Below are 15,803 nucleotides of genomic sequence, written 5' to 3'. Positions count from 1 at the left end.
AATCCTGGATTCCAAACGACCTGTTTTCTTCAGGGGCTCTTTTGTGAGGATAAGATCAGCAGTGAACTTGACTTAGGTTCTCCTGTTGTGGACAAGACGTCGGCGACAAGTAGGTTAAAGAAGTCGAGGCCTTCCTCCATATTTACGTAGAAAGGATGAATTAATAAGCAGAAATGAGGGCAAACCCTTAAACTATATCTAAAAATGTCGTAGAGGCAGCCGTCCCTGGGTGGGCTCGAACCACCAACCTTTCGGTTAACAGCCGAACGCGCTAACCGATTGCGCCACAGAGACTCGAAGGACAGCCTTTCGCTAAAGAGTAACTGGTTCTTCCGTGCCAGGAGCAGCCACTCGCCTTTCTCAGGACAGCGGCTCCGGTTCCTAGCCTCAAACAACTGGAGAGGTGGAGTCGATGCAGCGTGTTCGTTCCCGCGAGGAAGCCGGGCGTCAGGCGAACTCGAAGGTGGAAGGGCAGCCGAGCTTCGCCGCCGCCCCTTGCTCCCCACCCGCAGCAAATGCAGCGCCCCGGTGACGCCCCGAGCCTGAGCCGAGGGGGTGCCGAGGGGGTCCCGAGGGAAGCTGACCCCCGCCCCCACCCCCTCGGTGGGCTCTGTGACGGCTCCGCATTTGCTGCGCGTTCACTCGACCATAGGAGAAGGCAATGGCACCCCACTCCAGTACTCTTGCCTGGAAAATCCCATGGACGGAGGAGCCTGGTAGGCTCCAGTCCATGGGATCACGAAGAGTCGGACACGACTGAGCGACTTCACGTTCACTTTTCACTTTCATGCATTGGAGAAGGAAATGGCAACCCACTCCAGTGTTCTTGCCTGGAGAGTGCCAGGGACGGGTCGCACAGTCTATGGGGTCGCACAGAGTCGGACACGACTGAAGCGACTTAGCAGCAGCAGCAGCAGCACTCGACCATCTTCGCCTCTGGGCAGCTCTTTAGTAGATGTGGTCGGTTTGGCTGCAGCAAGAAAGAGATCAGGTCTAAAGAGGAAACGTGAAAAGGTGCGAGAGCAGCTGGCAAAAGCATGGATGAGACAACCCTAGTTTGTTGGATTTGTTCACAACCCAGGAAGCCTGTGAGGCACAGGCCGTATCCTGAGAGATGAAAATTGTTTTTTATTAAGTAGCTGAATAGGGAGGCAGAACCAGAGAAGGGCATGAAGGAGAGAAAAGCATGAGTATGTGCGTCTAATAATTAAACAGCAAAAATAATGTGGATATGTTTACGTCAAAGAAATTAACCTGCGGGCCTCTGGTGCATCGTGACTGTAAAATGGTTAGTGCTGTGTTGTGGCTTCATTACTGAGAGGAAAACAGGCAGGAAGGCCAGGGGTCTCCAAACGGAGGAAATAGGCTGCAAGTGTCAGACATCTTTTCTCTCTTAAGCGGCAGAAGGAAACAAACTAGTGTTACCTTTTTTCCCCCTTCTCTCTACAAATTTAAAAAGAGGTTTCTCTTAAAATTCTGTGTTGCCATAATGACACCTGGTTCCACCTGAACTTAACTATTCTCAAACCTTGAGGTAACCAATGCATTTTTCTTATGGAAATGTTTGTCTTAAGCCATGTTAATGTACTATGCATTTACCTTAGACTCAGAACCGACTTGACAAACCAGTATATTATACATTGTTCTCCTAATCTATGTTAATGAAACTATATATTTGTATGGAAATCTGCCTTTCTTCAAGATTCATGCCAATTGTTTTACGGCTAAGGATGACTCACCTGGTGCCATTCTCTGAGTTTTGGGACATTTCCTTTCTTTAATTAGCAGACTGCTACAGAGTCCGACAGGACTGAAGTGACTTAGCAGCAGTAGCTATATAACATCCAGCTAAAGACTAGCAGGGGGGTACTCTTTCTGCCCCTTTCTGATGTCTATGTCAGAAGCTTTCTCTATCTCTTTTATACTTTAATAAAACTGTATTACACAAGAGCTCTGAGCGATCAAGCCTCGTCTCTGGGCCTGGATTGAGTTCTTCTCCGGAGGCCAAGAATTCTGGCTCTTTCATGGTTCAGCAACAACTTTTCAATTACCCTCGGTACAAATCCAAGTTAAGCAACTAGACCCCTTAAGAAGCGGTCAGAGAGCAGAGTTTACTCCTGGCCACACAGTACAATGCCATGAGAAGAGGAGTAACCCACAGCGCACACACCTGCCAGTGGCTGCTCAAAGCGAAACCAAGGATGACTGCTTGTCTCACTATTGAGCAAGAAATGTCCCTAAGGGTGAAATACTGCCTCTTAGGGGGCCTTGTCTGAGCTTAGCCATTTTGCTGTTAAAGATAATTCAAATACCAGTGAGGGTTTTGACACTAAATGAGAACAAGTTTGTATAAAATGCAAAGTAGTTGTCATGGTCTAAACCAACTTGTCTTCATTCACCAGCCACTAATTTTGAACTATATAGTTCATGTAAAGCACAAATCTTTAAAACACAATTTGTGGAATTTTAGTAAACATAATCATCACCCAGATCAAGTTATAGAAAATAGCCATCGTCCCAGAAATGTCCTCTGAGCCCTTTTCCAGGCACTTGTTACCCAATCTCAGTTAGTTAATTGCTATTGTGAAGTCTATTGCAGAGGTTACTATTGCTACTGAAATTTAAATGAATGAATGTACATTTTTTTGTATCTGGCTTTTAAAATATTATTTTCATTAAGCATATCTGTATTATTGTGTACGTGTGCGTGCGTGCTAAGTCAGTTCAGTCATGTCCAATTCTTTGTGACCCTGTAGATTGTAGCCCACCAGGCTCCTCTGTCCGTGGATTCTCCAGGTGAAAATACTGGAGTGAGTTGCCATGCCCTTCTCCAAATATTACTCTGTATATCACTTCTTAATTTTGGTTTTATTGTATTAATTTTGGTGTTATTGTTATTGATGAATATTGCTGGTGTTTTGGTGAATATTCTGTACCAGTCTTTTTTGTGTACTTTTGCATTCACAGAAGTACTGCTACTGCTGGGTCATGGAATAGCTGCAAGTTTAACTTTACTAGAAACTGATAAACAGGGCTCTAGAATGGTTTCAAACCAGCAATGATGGTTGCAGTTGCTCCACATTCCTGTCAGCATTTGGTGTACTAATTCTTTTAAACATAACCATACTGGAGGCTGTGTGATGATACCTTCTTATAGTATTAATGTGAATGTTCCTAATAAATAAAAATATCAAGAATATTGTCTTAGAACTTTTGGTTATTAAGATATCTTCCTTTGTGATCTAGTAAGACATCGGCTTAGCTTTCCCAGAAGGAAACTGGCTGAAAAGGTCCATCGCCACAGTGCTGGTAGATCCTCCCCAGACGTCTCTTGAGACAAGAGACCCAGACTCCTGGTGTTTGGAGCAGCAACAGGTACAGATCAATGACTAGCACAGCACCAGCCTACCCAACTGGCCTCCCAGGTCTTTGCCATATCCATGCACTTGTCAGTTGACCGAGAGCAGAATATATTTTTAAAATATTCTCTGAGTAACTTGACTTTTCAATTCATCTCACTACCACAAATGCAAAACTATTATCAGCACCATAATCAGAAGTTGGGTATAAAGATCGATGCCAGAATACCAAAAGGATGGTGATCTAGGCAACTCCTCCAACTGCTCTTAATTCAACTTCCCGTGGTCTCTGCCCTGCAGAGAGGATGTTTTCCTCTCTCCCTTGGACACTCAAGCTGAAGACCTGTTGGGACAAATGTTGCTTACACTGTAGGGCAAGAGGAGAGCCAGGGAGAGGGAAGGAGGGGATGATGTAGACCAAGGATGCAGAGGCAACAGGTGGAGTATGTGAGACAGCGCTGAGGCTGTGGGTCCATCCTTCTGGTGGGTGGGCTATGGGTTCTCCTGTGTGTAGGAGAGGGTGTAGGGGTGGGTGAGAGAGATTTGGAGGGCATTCTCTTGAATTCGTTTGGAGAAAGCAGTTTAGAAGAGTAGTGAAAGGCAGATGGAGGGGAGGGTTGTGACCCCAAGTGAACCCTGGAGGGGTCAGGGGCTGCACTGTGCCTACAGGTGTTGTGCCCCTAGTTACCTTGCAAGAGAGAGGCCATGGTCTTGAAGGTGTTTTCCCAGGGTGTAAGCCTTGTCTGTTGCACTTGTGAAAGCTGATGGCTGTGATTTCCCCACCTGTTGGAGGGACGTGGTGCTAGTGAGGGGTTTGAGTCACACCTTTCTCCTGATAATCCCTTGGTTCAGATGACACCTCTTCCATAATGCCTCATTGTGCTATGCTGACCCAGGGCAAGAGCCACACCACTCCATGTACTCAACTGCCTGGGAATTAGGGTAAGCACCTGCATTTTCATGGCCCTCCTGTTTCATGACCAATGTGTATAGATGGGTCCTACTTCTTTTGCCAAGCCTCCTGACTGTGCTGTCTGTGGGCACGTGGGTTCCCCACCTATTGGACTTGGCACTTGCCTGGGGAGCCCTTGAGGGCTGGCTAGCAGGCACCAGCAAGAGAGAAGCCACACCTCAGGAGTTGTGGAAAAACATGGGAAATGTGGCCCAGAGTCCTCATACCTTTGGGGCCAAATAGGGGTCAGGTGGGGGCAGTGGAGGCACCCCTTTCAGGAACAAGGAGGCCAGAGGCTCTCTGGACCAAGGGGCACTTTCCCTTCCAGGCCTAGCCAATTCTAAGGCCTCTCATATGGCTTTCCCTTCTCCCTTTCCCTTCTCCACACCAGCTGTGTTCTTGGGGAGTGTAAGCCATGTCTCCCAACAAGCAGAAATCTCCCAACAAGTGAAATGTCCCAACACACTTCTAGTGCTTGGGGAAGGAGTTGGATCAATGTTTTCTGACAACAGGAGGACAGAGAACTTGTGGTGGCTGGAGGCAACCTCTTGCTTTGTTGGTTCTCTTGGCTGACACGAGGGCCCAGAATGATGCTCCTCCTTGAGCGCTTGGGTGGCACAGCCCAGGGGCTTGACCAGGCTGGTGTTTCTCCCACTGCTGCTTAGGGAACAGCAAGAAATCCTACGGGTCCACTCTTACAGAAGAGATGCCCAGAAAATGCTCCTGTAGAGCCTAGACTGTGCACTAAACCGCTTTGAAATGATTGATTCCCTGGGCCATTCTTCCTTCAGTGAACCTTGGAGAGTGGAGAAATGATTGACGATGCTATACCCTTCACTGGCAGTAAAAATTCCACTTTCCTCTGACTTGCCTCACTGTTCCCTTCCACTCCCTCACTCCAGCATAGAATGTCACTGGTGTTGCTTTCCTGGACAATTTTTTGTCCTTAGCTCCCTTATCTTTAGGAGGCCTGGTGTGCTGCAATTCATGGGGTCACAAAGAGTCGGACACGACTGAGCGACTGATCTCTGATCTGATTCTCAAATAACTTGTGAAGTTACACAAGAAAGTTATAGTAGAAAGGTATTCATATTAGCCTTTCCCAATACTGTAGCTTGAAATCACCCCAATGTTCATCATATGTGAAGTAGTTTTACGTTAGTGTAATGCTTATCATTAATATCAAATTAAGGTGTGAGAAACGCAAATACACACAGATAGATACATATATGTATATATATATATATATCACATAATGTTGGTTGATAATAGCTAGATAGAAAACTGTGCACACATTCACTTGAACTTGAAGAAAGGACAAAGCCGAATTTGAGATAGTTGACATTAGAATTGTTTAAAGTAGTATGGGATGGGTGGGCATTATCTGCTAAGTGTATCAAAGGGGCACGCTTGAATGACAAAAAAAATTACTCTGTCGTGATTCTGGTAATGATTACATGTTGCAATATTCTAATAGCCGCCCTTTACTGTTTTGTGTATTTTGTTGTGTGAACACATTTTAATAATTTCCTTTTAGGATAAAAATTGTGGGTAGGATGTCAGAGAATCCAGTGAAGACAATGACTGGATTGGAGTATATTATAAATTCTTTATTTAAATTCTATTCCGTTTTGTGTAAAAAAGCTTCACTGCTGTTTGAAATATTTCTGCTGCTAAGTCGTTTCAGTCGTGTCCGACTCTGTGCGACCCCATAGACGGCAGCCCACCAGGCTCCGCCGTCCATGGGATTTGCCAGGCAAGAGTACTGGAGTGGGTTGCCATGACCTTCTCCGAGAAATATTTCTACACACACACAAAGATTCTTGTCTGAGTACACAATTTCTTTCGTGGAAGCTACACACAAGACTCATTTAGAGTTTGAAACTGATCTTTAGATATTTTCTCGTAAATGGTGAGACCTGGATCAAGTCCAGAGTGCTTCAGCCTAGAGCACCATTGGGTTGACTTCCGTTCTTCTGACCTTACTCCGTTTGGTGACTAAAGAGTTGTTGTAGATACAATGCAAAAGAAAGAAACACTGCCGTGACTCGGATTCGAACCGAGGTTGCTGCGGCCACAACGCAGAGTACTAACCACTATACGATCACGGCGCGCCACTGTGCTGGCAATAAACTGCGTCTCTGTGCTCCTACATTTTAGTATAGCTGTTTCGTTGAATAACTGTCAAGTACTCCTGCGTTTCCGTCACGTCTTCCTTCCGTTATTCTCTTCCCATTCTGATGCATTTTTCATCTCTTTCAGCCCGCGCCTCAAAACAGGTCTCCTGGGAAGTATCTTTGTTTTGACCTTGCCTCTCCTCCTGGTTACATTTCCCCATTTGACCGATCTTCCCCAACACCTGCTTCCGGCTCACGCCCACAGACCGCAACCTAGCGGAGGGAGGGCAGCGCCAACGGCTCAGGAGCTCAGATGAAGGCGGAGAAAAGAACCGAAAGACCCACTACTGAGCCCACCGGGCGTTCAGCCTCCCTCGAGCCCTCCTCCGCTCAGGCCCGGGGCGTCTCCGGGGCGCTGCATCTGCAGCGAGTGGGGAGCCAGGCGCGGCAGGGACGTTCGGCTGGACTTCTGCCTTCGCAATGCTCAACTTCCGGCTTCCCCACGGGTTCCTCCCGTTTTCATAGGCTTTGGAACGGGTACTGCTGTCCTGCTAAAGGCAGGGAGCTCCCCCTAGAGCGGAAGGCGTGATTGCTTTCTGCCAGATGAAGTTGTGCAGGAGGTAGGAGACAAAGACAACCGTTCCAGAGTCTCTGTGGCGCAATCGGTTAGCGCGTTCGGCTGTTAACCGAAAAGTTGGTGGTTCGAGCCCACCCAGGGACGCCCCGTCCTCCTATTTTAGGACGTAACCTAAGGATTTGCGGTTATTTCTGCGTTGTACATTCTCTTTTGAAAATTTGGAACTAGGACTCCTTTACCCTTCTTGTCACCTATATCTTCTCAACAGGCTAACCTAAGACATGATTATCGCTGATTCTTACAAAAGAATGTTGGCTCTAGAGGAAAACAGGTAGGTCACTTGGAAACCAGGATCGAAAGAACAGAGTCGTTTCATCGTTGCCCTCCGGGTTCCTTTCAACGGTGAGGTTCCGTCCATTGTTTGTATTGGTATTTATTAACCCCTTGCTGGATGGCATCACTGACTCGATGGACGTGAGTCTGGGTGAACTCCGGGAGTTGGTGATGGACAAGGAGGCCTGGCGTGCTGCGATTCATGGGGTCGCAAAGAGTCGGACACGACTGAGCGACCTGAGCGACTGAACTGAACTTACATATACCGTTAAAATTAATTCCTTTTTATGTTGCAGTTCCCTGGTGGTCTAGTGGTTAGGATTCGGCGCTTTCACCGCCGCGGCCCGGGTTCGATTCCCGGTCAGGGAAGGTGTATCTTTCTTGTTTTTTTTTTTTGCAGCTTTGCAGGTGGCATTAGTAGTCAAGAACCCGCCTGCCTACGCAGGAGACATAAGAGACGAGAGTTCCATCGTCGCGAAGATCCTCCGGAGAAGGGCATGGCAACCCACTATAGAATTCTTGCCTGAAGATTCCCATGGACAGAAGAACCTGGTGGGCCACAGTCCACAGGGGTGCAAAGAGTCGGACATTGCTGAAGCGACTCAGCAGCACGAATTTAAGTTTAAATTAAATATAAAGACGTTCATTTTTCATAGCTTGGAATGTTGCCATTTTACTCATTTGGAGCTATTGTATAAAGACATATTCTTTGTGCCACCTTTACCCACACATTTTATGTTTTTATCAATTCCTGTAAAGGTGAAGAAAGCAGTGTAGCTCTGCAGTTGTTGTTCAGTCACTAAGTCAGGTCTGACTCTTTATGACTCCATGGACTGCAGCATGCCAGGTTTCCCTGTCCTTCACTATCTTCAGGAGTTTGGCTCAAATTTATGTCCATTGAATCAGTCATACTATCTAGCCATCTCATCCTCTATTGCCCTCTTCTCCTGTCTTCAATCTTTCCCAGCATCAGGGTCTTTTCCAATGAGTTGACTCTTCACATTAGGTAACCAAAGGATTGGACCTTCAGCTTTAGCATCTGTCCTTCAAATGAATATTCAGGATTGATTTCCCTTAGGATTGACTGGTTTGGTCTCCTTGCAGTCCAAGGCACTCTCAAGAGTCTTCTCCAATACCACAGATCAAAAACATCAATTCTTTGGTGCTCAGCCTTCTCTATGGTCCAACTCTCACATCAGTACACAACTATTGGAAAAACCATAGCTTTGACTATATGGACCTTTATCATCTTTTAGGCTTTTAAATAGTTCAGCTGGAATTCCATTGCCTCCACTAGCTTTGTTCTTAGTGATGTTTCCTAAGGCCCACATGACTTCACACTCCAAGATGTCTGGCTCTAGGTGAGTGACCGCACCACTGTGGTTATCCTGGTCATTAAGACCTTTTTTGTATAGTTCTTCTGTGTTTTCTTGCCACCTCTTCTTATTCTATTTTGCTTCTTCTGTTAGATCCTTACTGTTTCTTTTATCATGCCCCTCCTTACAAGAAATGTTCCCTTGATCTCTCCATTTTTCTTGAAGAGATCTCCGGTCTTTCCCATTCTATTTTTTCCTTCTAGTTCTTTGCATTGTTCACTTAAAAAGGCTTTCTTATCTCTCCTTGCTATATTATCTGGAACTCTGCATTCAGATGGGTATATCTTTTCCTTTCTCCTTTGCCTTTTACTTCTCTTCTTTCCTCAGCTATTTGTAAAGCCTCCTCAGACAACCATTTTGCCTTCTTGCATTTCATTTTCTTTGAGATTCTCCTTTCTATAGGAGGCAGTTTTGGTCACTGCCTCCTATACAATGTAACAAACGCCTATCCATAGTTTTTCAGGCACTCTGTCTATCAGATCTAACCCCTTGAATCTATTCGTCACCTCTACTGTGTAATCATAAGGGATTTGATTTAAGTCATACCTGAGTGGCCTAGTGGTTTTCCCTATTTTCATCAAGTTAAGCCTGAATTTTGCAGTAAGGAGCTGATGATCTAAGCCACAGTCAGCTCTGCGCCTTGTTTATGCTGATTGTATATTGCTTCTCCATCTTCAGCTGCAAAGAATATAATCAATCTAATTTCAGAATTGACCATTTGGTCATGTCCTTGAGTAGAGTCATCTCTTGTGTTCTTGGGAAAGGGTCTTTGCTATGACCAGTGTGTTCTCTTGATATAACTCTTAGCCTTTGTTCTGCTTTTTTAGTTTATTAAGGAACCTCCATTCTGTTCTCCTAAGTGGCTATACCAATTTACATTCCTACCAAGAGTGTAGGAGGGGACCCACTCCACTTATTATCACTCAGTTCTAACCAAGGGTATCGCTACAACAATACTAAACCCAGTGGAACAATGGCACATACAAAGATGACTAGGAACTTCAGCATACTGAAGTTAGGGATTTCTGGTACCATACCACTTTCTTGTGTCCACATATACAAATTAAAAAACACTTCTTACTTCCTCCTGCCCACATATTAATCAGGCATTTATTTTTTTCAGTAAAAACAAAGCAAGACTTAAACTACCTTGGAGGCCTCAGTTTTCTGTCCCACTTGCCTCACCATTCCTCTGCTTCCTCTCATTAGATTTTCATTTATTTGTGCCGTCCTGCAGCATTTCCTTCTTCAAACCCCAGGCCCCCTCTCAGGAACAGAGGTAAATGAAGAATTGTAGTATTGTTGACATTACAGACTTGTTCCCTGAATAGAAGTCAACTCAAAGAAGAGCATTTTTTTGTCCATCCCAGGATTTCTTTTGTTTAAAAAAAAAGAGCTTAGAAAAGTAACACTTAAATATTTGTTTTTCCGACAAAGAGAAATTTGAAGTAACACTGCTGGCATCTGGGTATTAAGCTAAATGGAAGCTTTTACATTCACCATGGTGCTGAGGAGAAATGACAGTCAAAACTGGTTGGAAAGAGGCTTCTGAGTCCATAAGACATGTCACTTCCACTAAAGGGAAGTATTGTTTCCACCTCTCCATTTGTAGTTGGAATATGCAGAAGCTTTTATTCTGAAGGAGGTAAGGAGCAAGTTGTGGGAGGGCAATTGACTCAGTCTGGTCTTGAAATCATTTAACTAACAGGTGTTCTTGTGAGCCCCCAAATTGTTCTGTGACATGACTTCCTCAGTCATGTCTCCAATGTCTGAAACCTCCTGAGACCTCCAGAGCTAGAGTGGTTTGAAAGAGCAGAAGATGAAAGAAACACTAGCCTAGGTTCTCATAAGCACATTCCAGAGTGTGGTGCAAAGACTTCCAGTCCCTTGAGCTATCAACTAAGTGGGTTTGGAGCATGAACCTACTTGGAATCAAAGCTTCCTATTGAGTCTTTTCAGGTAGATTCTCTACATGGTTGACTTTTGCTGTCATTTCAGCAGTGATCTCATCCTCTTTGCCCTTATCATTTAAATCAAATAACAAAAAGCCCTAATTAGTAGTGTTGGTGGACATAAAAGAAATATTTTCATCCAAAGCTCTGGGAATTAAAGGTAAAATTTGCTCTCAAAGTAGTTTTCTTATGTTGGCAGAATTTAGTTCTTTGTAACTGTGTATCCTTGGAAGGCTGATTGGTGTGCCCCCAAACCTGTTTCCAACTCTTGCTTAGTTCAGTGAGCTTAGATCTATCTCCAGCGTTCCTCTGGGATCCAAGATGTCTTTATATTTCTTGTATTTTCAAACAAAACCTTTCTGAAAAGAGTACATCAGTGTCTTTCCAAAACAGAGATGATTCTACCCAGTTTTTGAATGAACGTTTTTCACATTGAGGCAACCGGTCCACTGTAGCACCCCACCCTCTCCTGAATTCAGTGCTCCAAATTCAGACTATGTGATATCCAAAATTCAACTGCATCATATACCAGGAGCAATATCTCCAGAAAGAATTAAGACAGTGCTTCAGTGGAAGGAGAGCATAGGGTTCTGCTTGGGGCCTGTATTGCCTTTCCCTGGAAGCAAAGACCCAGGATTTTCACATCTGGATTAGCATCCCACATCTCAGGCAGGAGTCAGAATCTCAAATCTCCTGATTTGAAAACAGAATACCAGTTGAAAGTTTTCACCCCTTGAATCTGGGAGCTCCTGGATGCTGCCTGCAGGAGTTAGGGCACATGCACAGATCAGAGGGTGAGAGAGCTCTGTGCAGGCCAAGATCAGTGGGACTCCTCCCCTCCGCCACCCTTTGTTCCCCTTCATTTCATTGCTCTGCCAGCTCATTTCTCTTAAGCTTCGGTGTTTCTTTCTTGCTTTCCCTCAGAAATGGGAGATCCCTCTGGCTCTTGTCACTTTCCTTTGTTCTGTTTCATCAGATTTCAAGTCTTATAGTCTAACCAGGTCTTCATGTTTTAAACAGTTCCATAGCCAAGCCTGAAGGTCTCAGAGCATTTGGCTGTTTTAAAATGGTCAATCTCTTATCCAAGTCAGCTCTTGATTACATGCTTGAATTGAACAAAAGACCAGCCATGAGGCCAAGTGTGAACTATTCACATCACTGGGCTACCACCTAGTGGGGGACCAAGGTCCAGAAAATACAGACAGTCATGGTGACTATACTTCTTTTGACTTTAGGTTCTTTATCCCCTTAGATGGTTCTTGTTGCCCTAATGTCCAGGGAGCAAGTGACGAGAATGAAGACAGAAAACAAAATCTGGTGCAATGGGTCAGGGGACCTGCAGCCTCTATTGGACTGAGGTGCAGAGTCCACTCTGAGTCCAGCTTTTGGTCCTAATTGCAGACTACAAGACTTTCTCAGATCTTATTTTTCTCAAGACACATGCTGTGTTAATCATGTACCCCTAAATGTCATGGACTACACTGACATAGTCCAGATCTCCTTGTGTTTACCCCAGGCTGTTCCCTTCTGGGCTAGTCTTTGGAACAACTAGCAAGTGTATAGGCAGCGTTCTGGAGAAGGAAATGGCAACCCACTCCAGTGTTCTTGCCTAGAGAATCCTGTGGACCGAGGAGCCTGGTGGGCTGCTATCCATAGGGTCGCACAGAGTCAGACACGACTGAAGTGACTTAGCAGCAGCAGCAGCAGCAGGCAGCGTTCATGCCTGATGCCATCCCAGTGTTCCAAGGTCCATGCTTTCATGATCCCAGTCATACTCCCTTCTGGGTCTGGCCTTGGGGTTTGTAACAAGGAGATAATTTTTAAGAAAAACATGAAAGATAATTATTAACATGATTTCTTAATATATGCTGTTTCTCCAGATGCTATTTCTGTGGAATTTCTCAAGGCCGTGAAAGTATATTATTAGGAATTCCCATTACAGGTTCTTCTTATAGGAAAGTATCTCAGATGGAAAGCAGGTAGAAACTGCTTTTGTGAAAGACTTTCACATATCCTTTTTTTTTCAATGTCTGTGGAAGGGCAAGAAAAAACCCCATCAAGTGTGTCTCTGGATTCCTCTGGAATCCTGGCTGTAGAAGCCTGATCACTAACCCATGTTGGAGAGAAGCACAGTTGAATATGAACCACAAATCAAGATACCTCAGACTGGAGCCAGGACCATTCAAGACCAGAACAGGACAGGGCCAAGCACCGTTGTTTCTTGGGTTGTTAAAGCATGGGTTCAGTAAGTAAGTGTTAAGTAATCTAAATATATGAAAATCCTTTAGCAATTCCAGGGTGGTTTTAGAGTAGAACAATGTTGTGTACTGCCAGATTCTTAAAAAAGACATTCCCAAAATATTTTTTTAAAATTAATGAGATTATCTTAAAAAAAAAAAAAAAGACTAAGCACCATCATTACAAGGCGGCCATTTACCTGACAACAGTGATTCAGACAACTCTGGAAAGCTCTTGAGAATTATCCCCTACTTTTGAGGAGATAATTTACCACTTGCTCCCTTCATCCTCCCACCACAGGAAAGAGTCTTCACTTTTTTGTGGCATCAGAAGCATTTACAATGTTGGTAGGAATTAAAATGGTGCATCCACTATGGAAAACGTGTAGAGATTCCTTTAAAAATTAATAATAAAACAACCATATGATCCAGCTATTCCACTTCTGGGTTTTTACCTAGAAAATACAAAACCACTAATTGGAATAGATATATACACCCATATGTACATCACAGCATGATTTATAATAGTCAAAATATAGAAACAACTCAAGTGTCTATCAACAGATGAATGGATAAAGAAGACATACATACACAATGCAGTACTGCTGCTGCTGCTGCTAAGTCGCTTCAGTCGTGTCCAACTCTGTGTGACCCCAGAGATGGCAGCCCACCAGGCTCCCCCGTCCCTGGGATTCTCCAGGCAAGAACACTGGAGTGGGTTGCCATTTCCTTCTCCAATGCATGAAAGTGAAAAGTGAAAGTGAAGTCGCTCAGTCGTGTCCGACCCTCAGTGACCCCATGGACTGCAGCCTTCCAGGCTGCTCCGTCCATGGGATTTTCCAGGCAAGAGTACTACTCGGCCTTAAAAAAAAACAAAATCTGCCATTTGTTACACCATGGATGAACTTGAGGGTATAATGCTAAGTGAAATAAGCAAATGAATAGAAATACTATGTGATTTCACTCATATATGGAATTTTTAAAATGTTTTAATGAATGAACAAACCAAATCATACAAAAACAAGCACATAGGTACAGAGAACAGAGGAATGGTTACCAGAGAGGAAGGAGGAGGAGTGAGAGGGAAGTGATAAAGTAATTTGTTATAAACATAAAATATTCTAGCAGGACACAGAGAGCCAGGCTAGAACTGAGGAGGCAGCTGCACTTTCTTGAAGGGTCTCTCCCAAGGTGAGTGGTTCCAGCACTCAGTTTAACCCAAGACCCCACAGCCCACTAAAGCAACTAAGCAGAGTCCACAGGGCAGCAGGGCTGAGGGGATACTAGCCTAGTCCTGTTTCTTCTAAAAGCTCTAGGCCTGCCTGGCCTGCACTATCAGAAGAGCTGAATAAATTTTCACCTGAAGCTTCTTATAGGAAAAGAAGAAGAGGCTTCTTAAAGGAGAACAGGGCAAAAGGACAAAATCTTCCCCTGGCCTTGGAGAACAGGTCCTGCAAAAGGTGGTTTTGAGGGACATGCCAAAGGAAGGGAGTAATAGTGGCCCAAAGACTGATCTTGAGATGTCTGCAAGTTACTTTCAAATGGTGGAGTAAATCATGTATATGGAGAGAGAGTGAGAAAGCAAATGTGAGAAAGTGTTAACTGTACACTTAGGTGAAGAATGAAAGTGAGAGGGTTAGCAGTGTCCACCTCCTGGCGAACCCATGGACTGTAGCCTGCCAGTCTTTTCTGTCTATAGAATTCTCCAGGCAAGAATACTAGAGTGGGTAGCCATTCCCTTCTCCAGGGGAACTTTCCCACCCAGGGGTCAAATCTAGGTCTCCCACATTGCAGGCAGATTCTTTACTGTCTGAGGCATCGGGGAAGTGAAGAATATATTCTATTAATATATTTGTAAAATTTTATAGGTTTCAAACTTTTTTTTTTCTTTTTCTTTTTAAAGGAGTAATTGGTGCTCAGTATTTCTTTTTAAAAGAGTAATTGGTGCTCAGGTCCCAAGTTCTCTTTAGATGGACCCTCAAAGTGAGATTCTGGGTTCCTGAGATGAAGGGAGGAGTGGAGGTGAAGGGCTGTCCAGGCTGCTCCTCACATTTCCCCCTACCACTCTGGGAGATGCCCTGGACTTGTGGCCCAGTCTCACTGACTTAAGGATTCAATGCAGAGATTTTACTGCATGGGGACACTGGGGTCCATCACACTTGTGGAAAATGAAAGTGTTCGTCGCGGACTGTAGCAGCCAGGCCCTTCTGTCCTTGAAAATTTCCAAGTCAGAATACTGGAGTGGGTTGCCATTCCCGACTCGAGGGTATCTTTCTGACCTAGGGATACGAACTCAGGTCTCCCGCATTGCCGGCAGATTGTTTAGGTTTGAGCCACAGGGAGCAAGTGAAAACTCTGTACGTGGAGATGAAAGCAAAAGAGACACTTTCTCTGACCGGGAATCGAACCCGGGCCGCGGCGGTGAAAGCGCCAAATCCTAGCCACTAGACCACCAGGGAACTACGTGCTGTGTACATCGTTAAGTTACAACAGGAAACCTGCAGAGTGTGTGGTGTCTCTAGCCCTCCTATTCTGAGTTCCGCACCCCCCTCCAAGGAATTGTACCCAAAGAACGTTCTTTCCCTGCTTTCTCCAAATGAGGAGCTCCACACCAAAGGCCGAGCGCTCTGCGTGACAGTGGACGCGCCCGCGAGGTTCACCTGATCCTCACGTCCCCATGACTTGCCCAGTCCCGGCGCACCTCACAACTGCCCTGGAGACGCGCCTTTTCCCGGTGAGCGCGCGTGGAGAGCAGGTCGCCGGGGCGGGGACAGGAGAGGCGGGAGGGCAGCCGCGCGGGTGAGACCTCGGGATCCCCAATGACACGAAAGACTCCTGGCGGGTGCAGGAACCGGGAGGGCTGGATGGAAAACGCTTGCGAACAAGGCTCCGCGCCCAGA

The 15,803-nt window shown here is 45.2% G+C and overlaps 5 non-coding genes across 5 annotated transcripts; 2 read left to right on the top strand and 3 right to left on the bottom strand.

The window, feature by feature from the left end:
• Window positions 1-220: 220 nt before the first annotated feature.
• Window positions 221-294, bottom strand: TRNAN-GUU (transfer RNA asparagine (anticodon GUU)). Its single transcript has one exon. It is a non-coding gene; the product is annotated as a tRNA-Asn (tRNA).
• A 6,056-nt stretch (window positions 295-6,350) lies between these two features.
• On the bottom strand, window positions 6,351-6,422 carry TRNAH-GUG (transfer RNA histidin (anticodon GUG)). Its single transcript has one exon. It is a non-coding gene; the product is annotated as a tRNA-His (tRNA).
• A 653-nt stretch (window positions 6,423-7,075) lies between these two features.
• On the top strand, window positions 7,076-7,149 carry TRNAN-GUU (transfer RNA asparagine (anticodon GUU)). Its single transcript has one exon. It is a non-coding gene; the product is annotated as a tRNA-Asn (tRNA).
• Window positions 7,150-7,635: 486 nt separating this feature from the next.
• TRNAE-UUC (transfer RNA glutamic acid (anticodon UUC)) lies at window positions 7,636-7,707 on the top strand. Its single transcript has one exon. It is a non-coding gene; the product is annotated as a tRNA-Glu (tRNA).
• A 7,583-nt stretch (window positions 7,708-15,290) lies between these two features.
• TRNAE-UUC (transfer RNA glutamic acid (anticodon UUC)) lies at window positions 15,291-15,362 on the bottom strand. The gene has a single exon. It is a non-coding gene; the product is annotated as a tRNA-Glu (tRNA).
• Window positions 15,363-15,803: the final 441 nt, after the last annotated feature.

This window comes from Bos taurus, chromosome 3 (genome assembly GCF_002263795.3).
Source record: "Bos taurus isolate L1 Dominette 01449 registration number 42190680 breed Hereford chromosome 3, ARS-UCD2.0, whole genome shotgun sequence".
Lineage (NCBI taxonomy): Eukaryota > Metazoa > Chordata > Mammalia > Artiodactyla > Bovidae > Bos > Bos taurus.
This window is presented reverse-complemented; position numbering and strand designations above follow the sequence as displayed.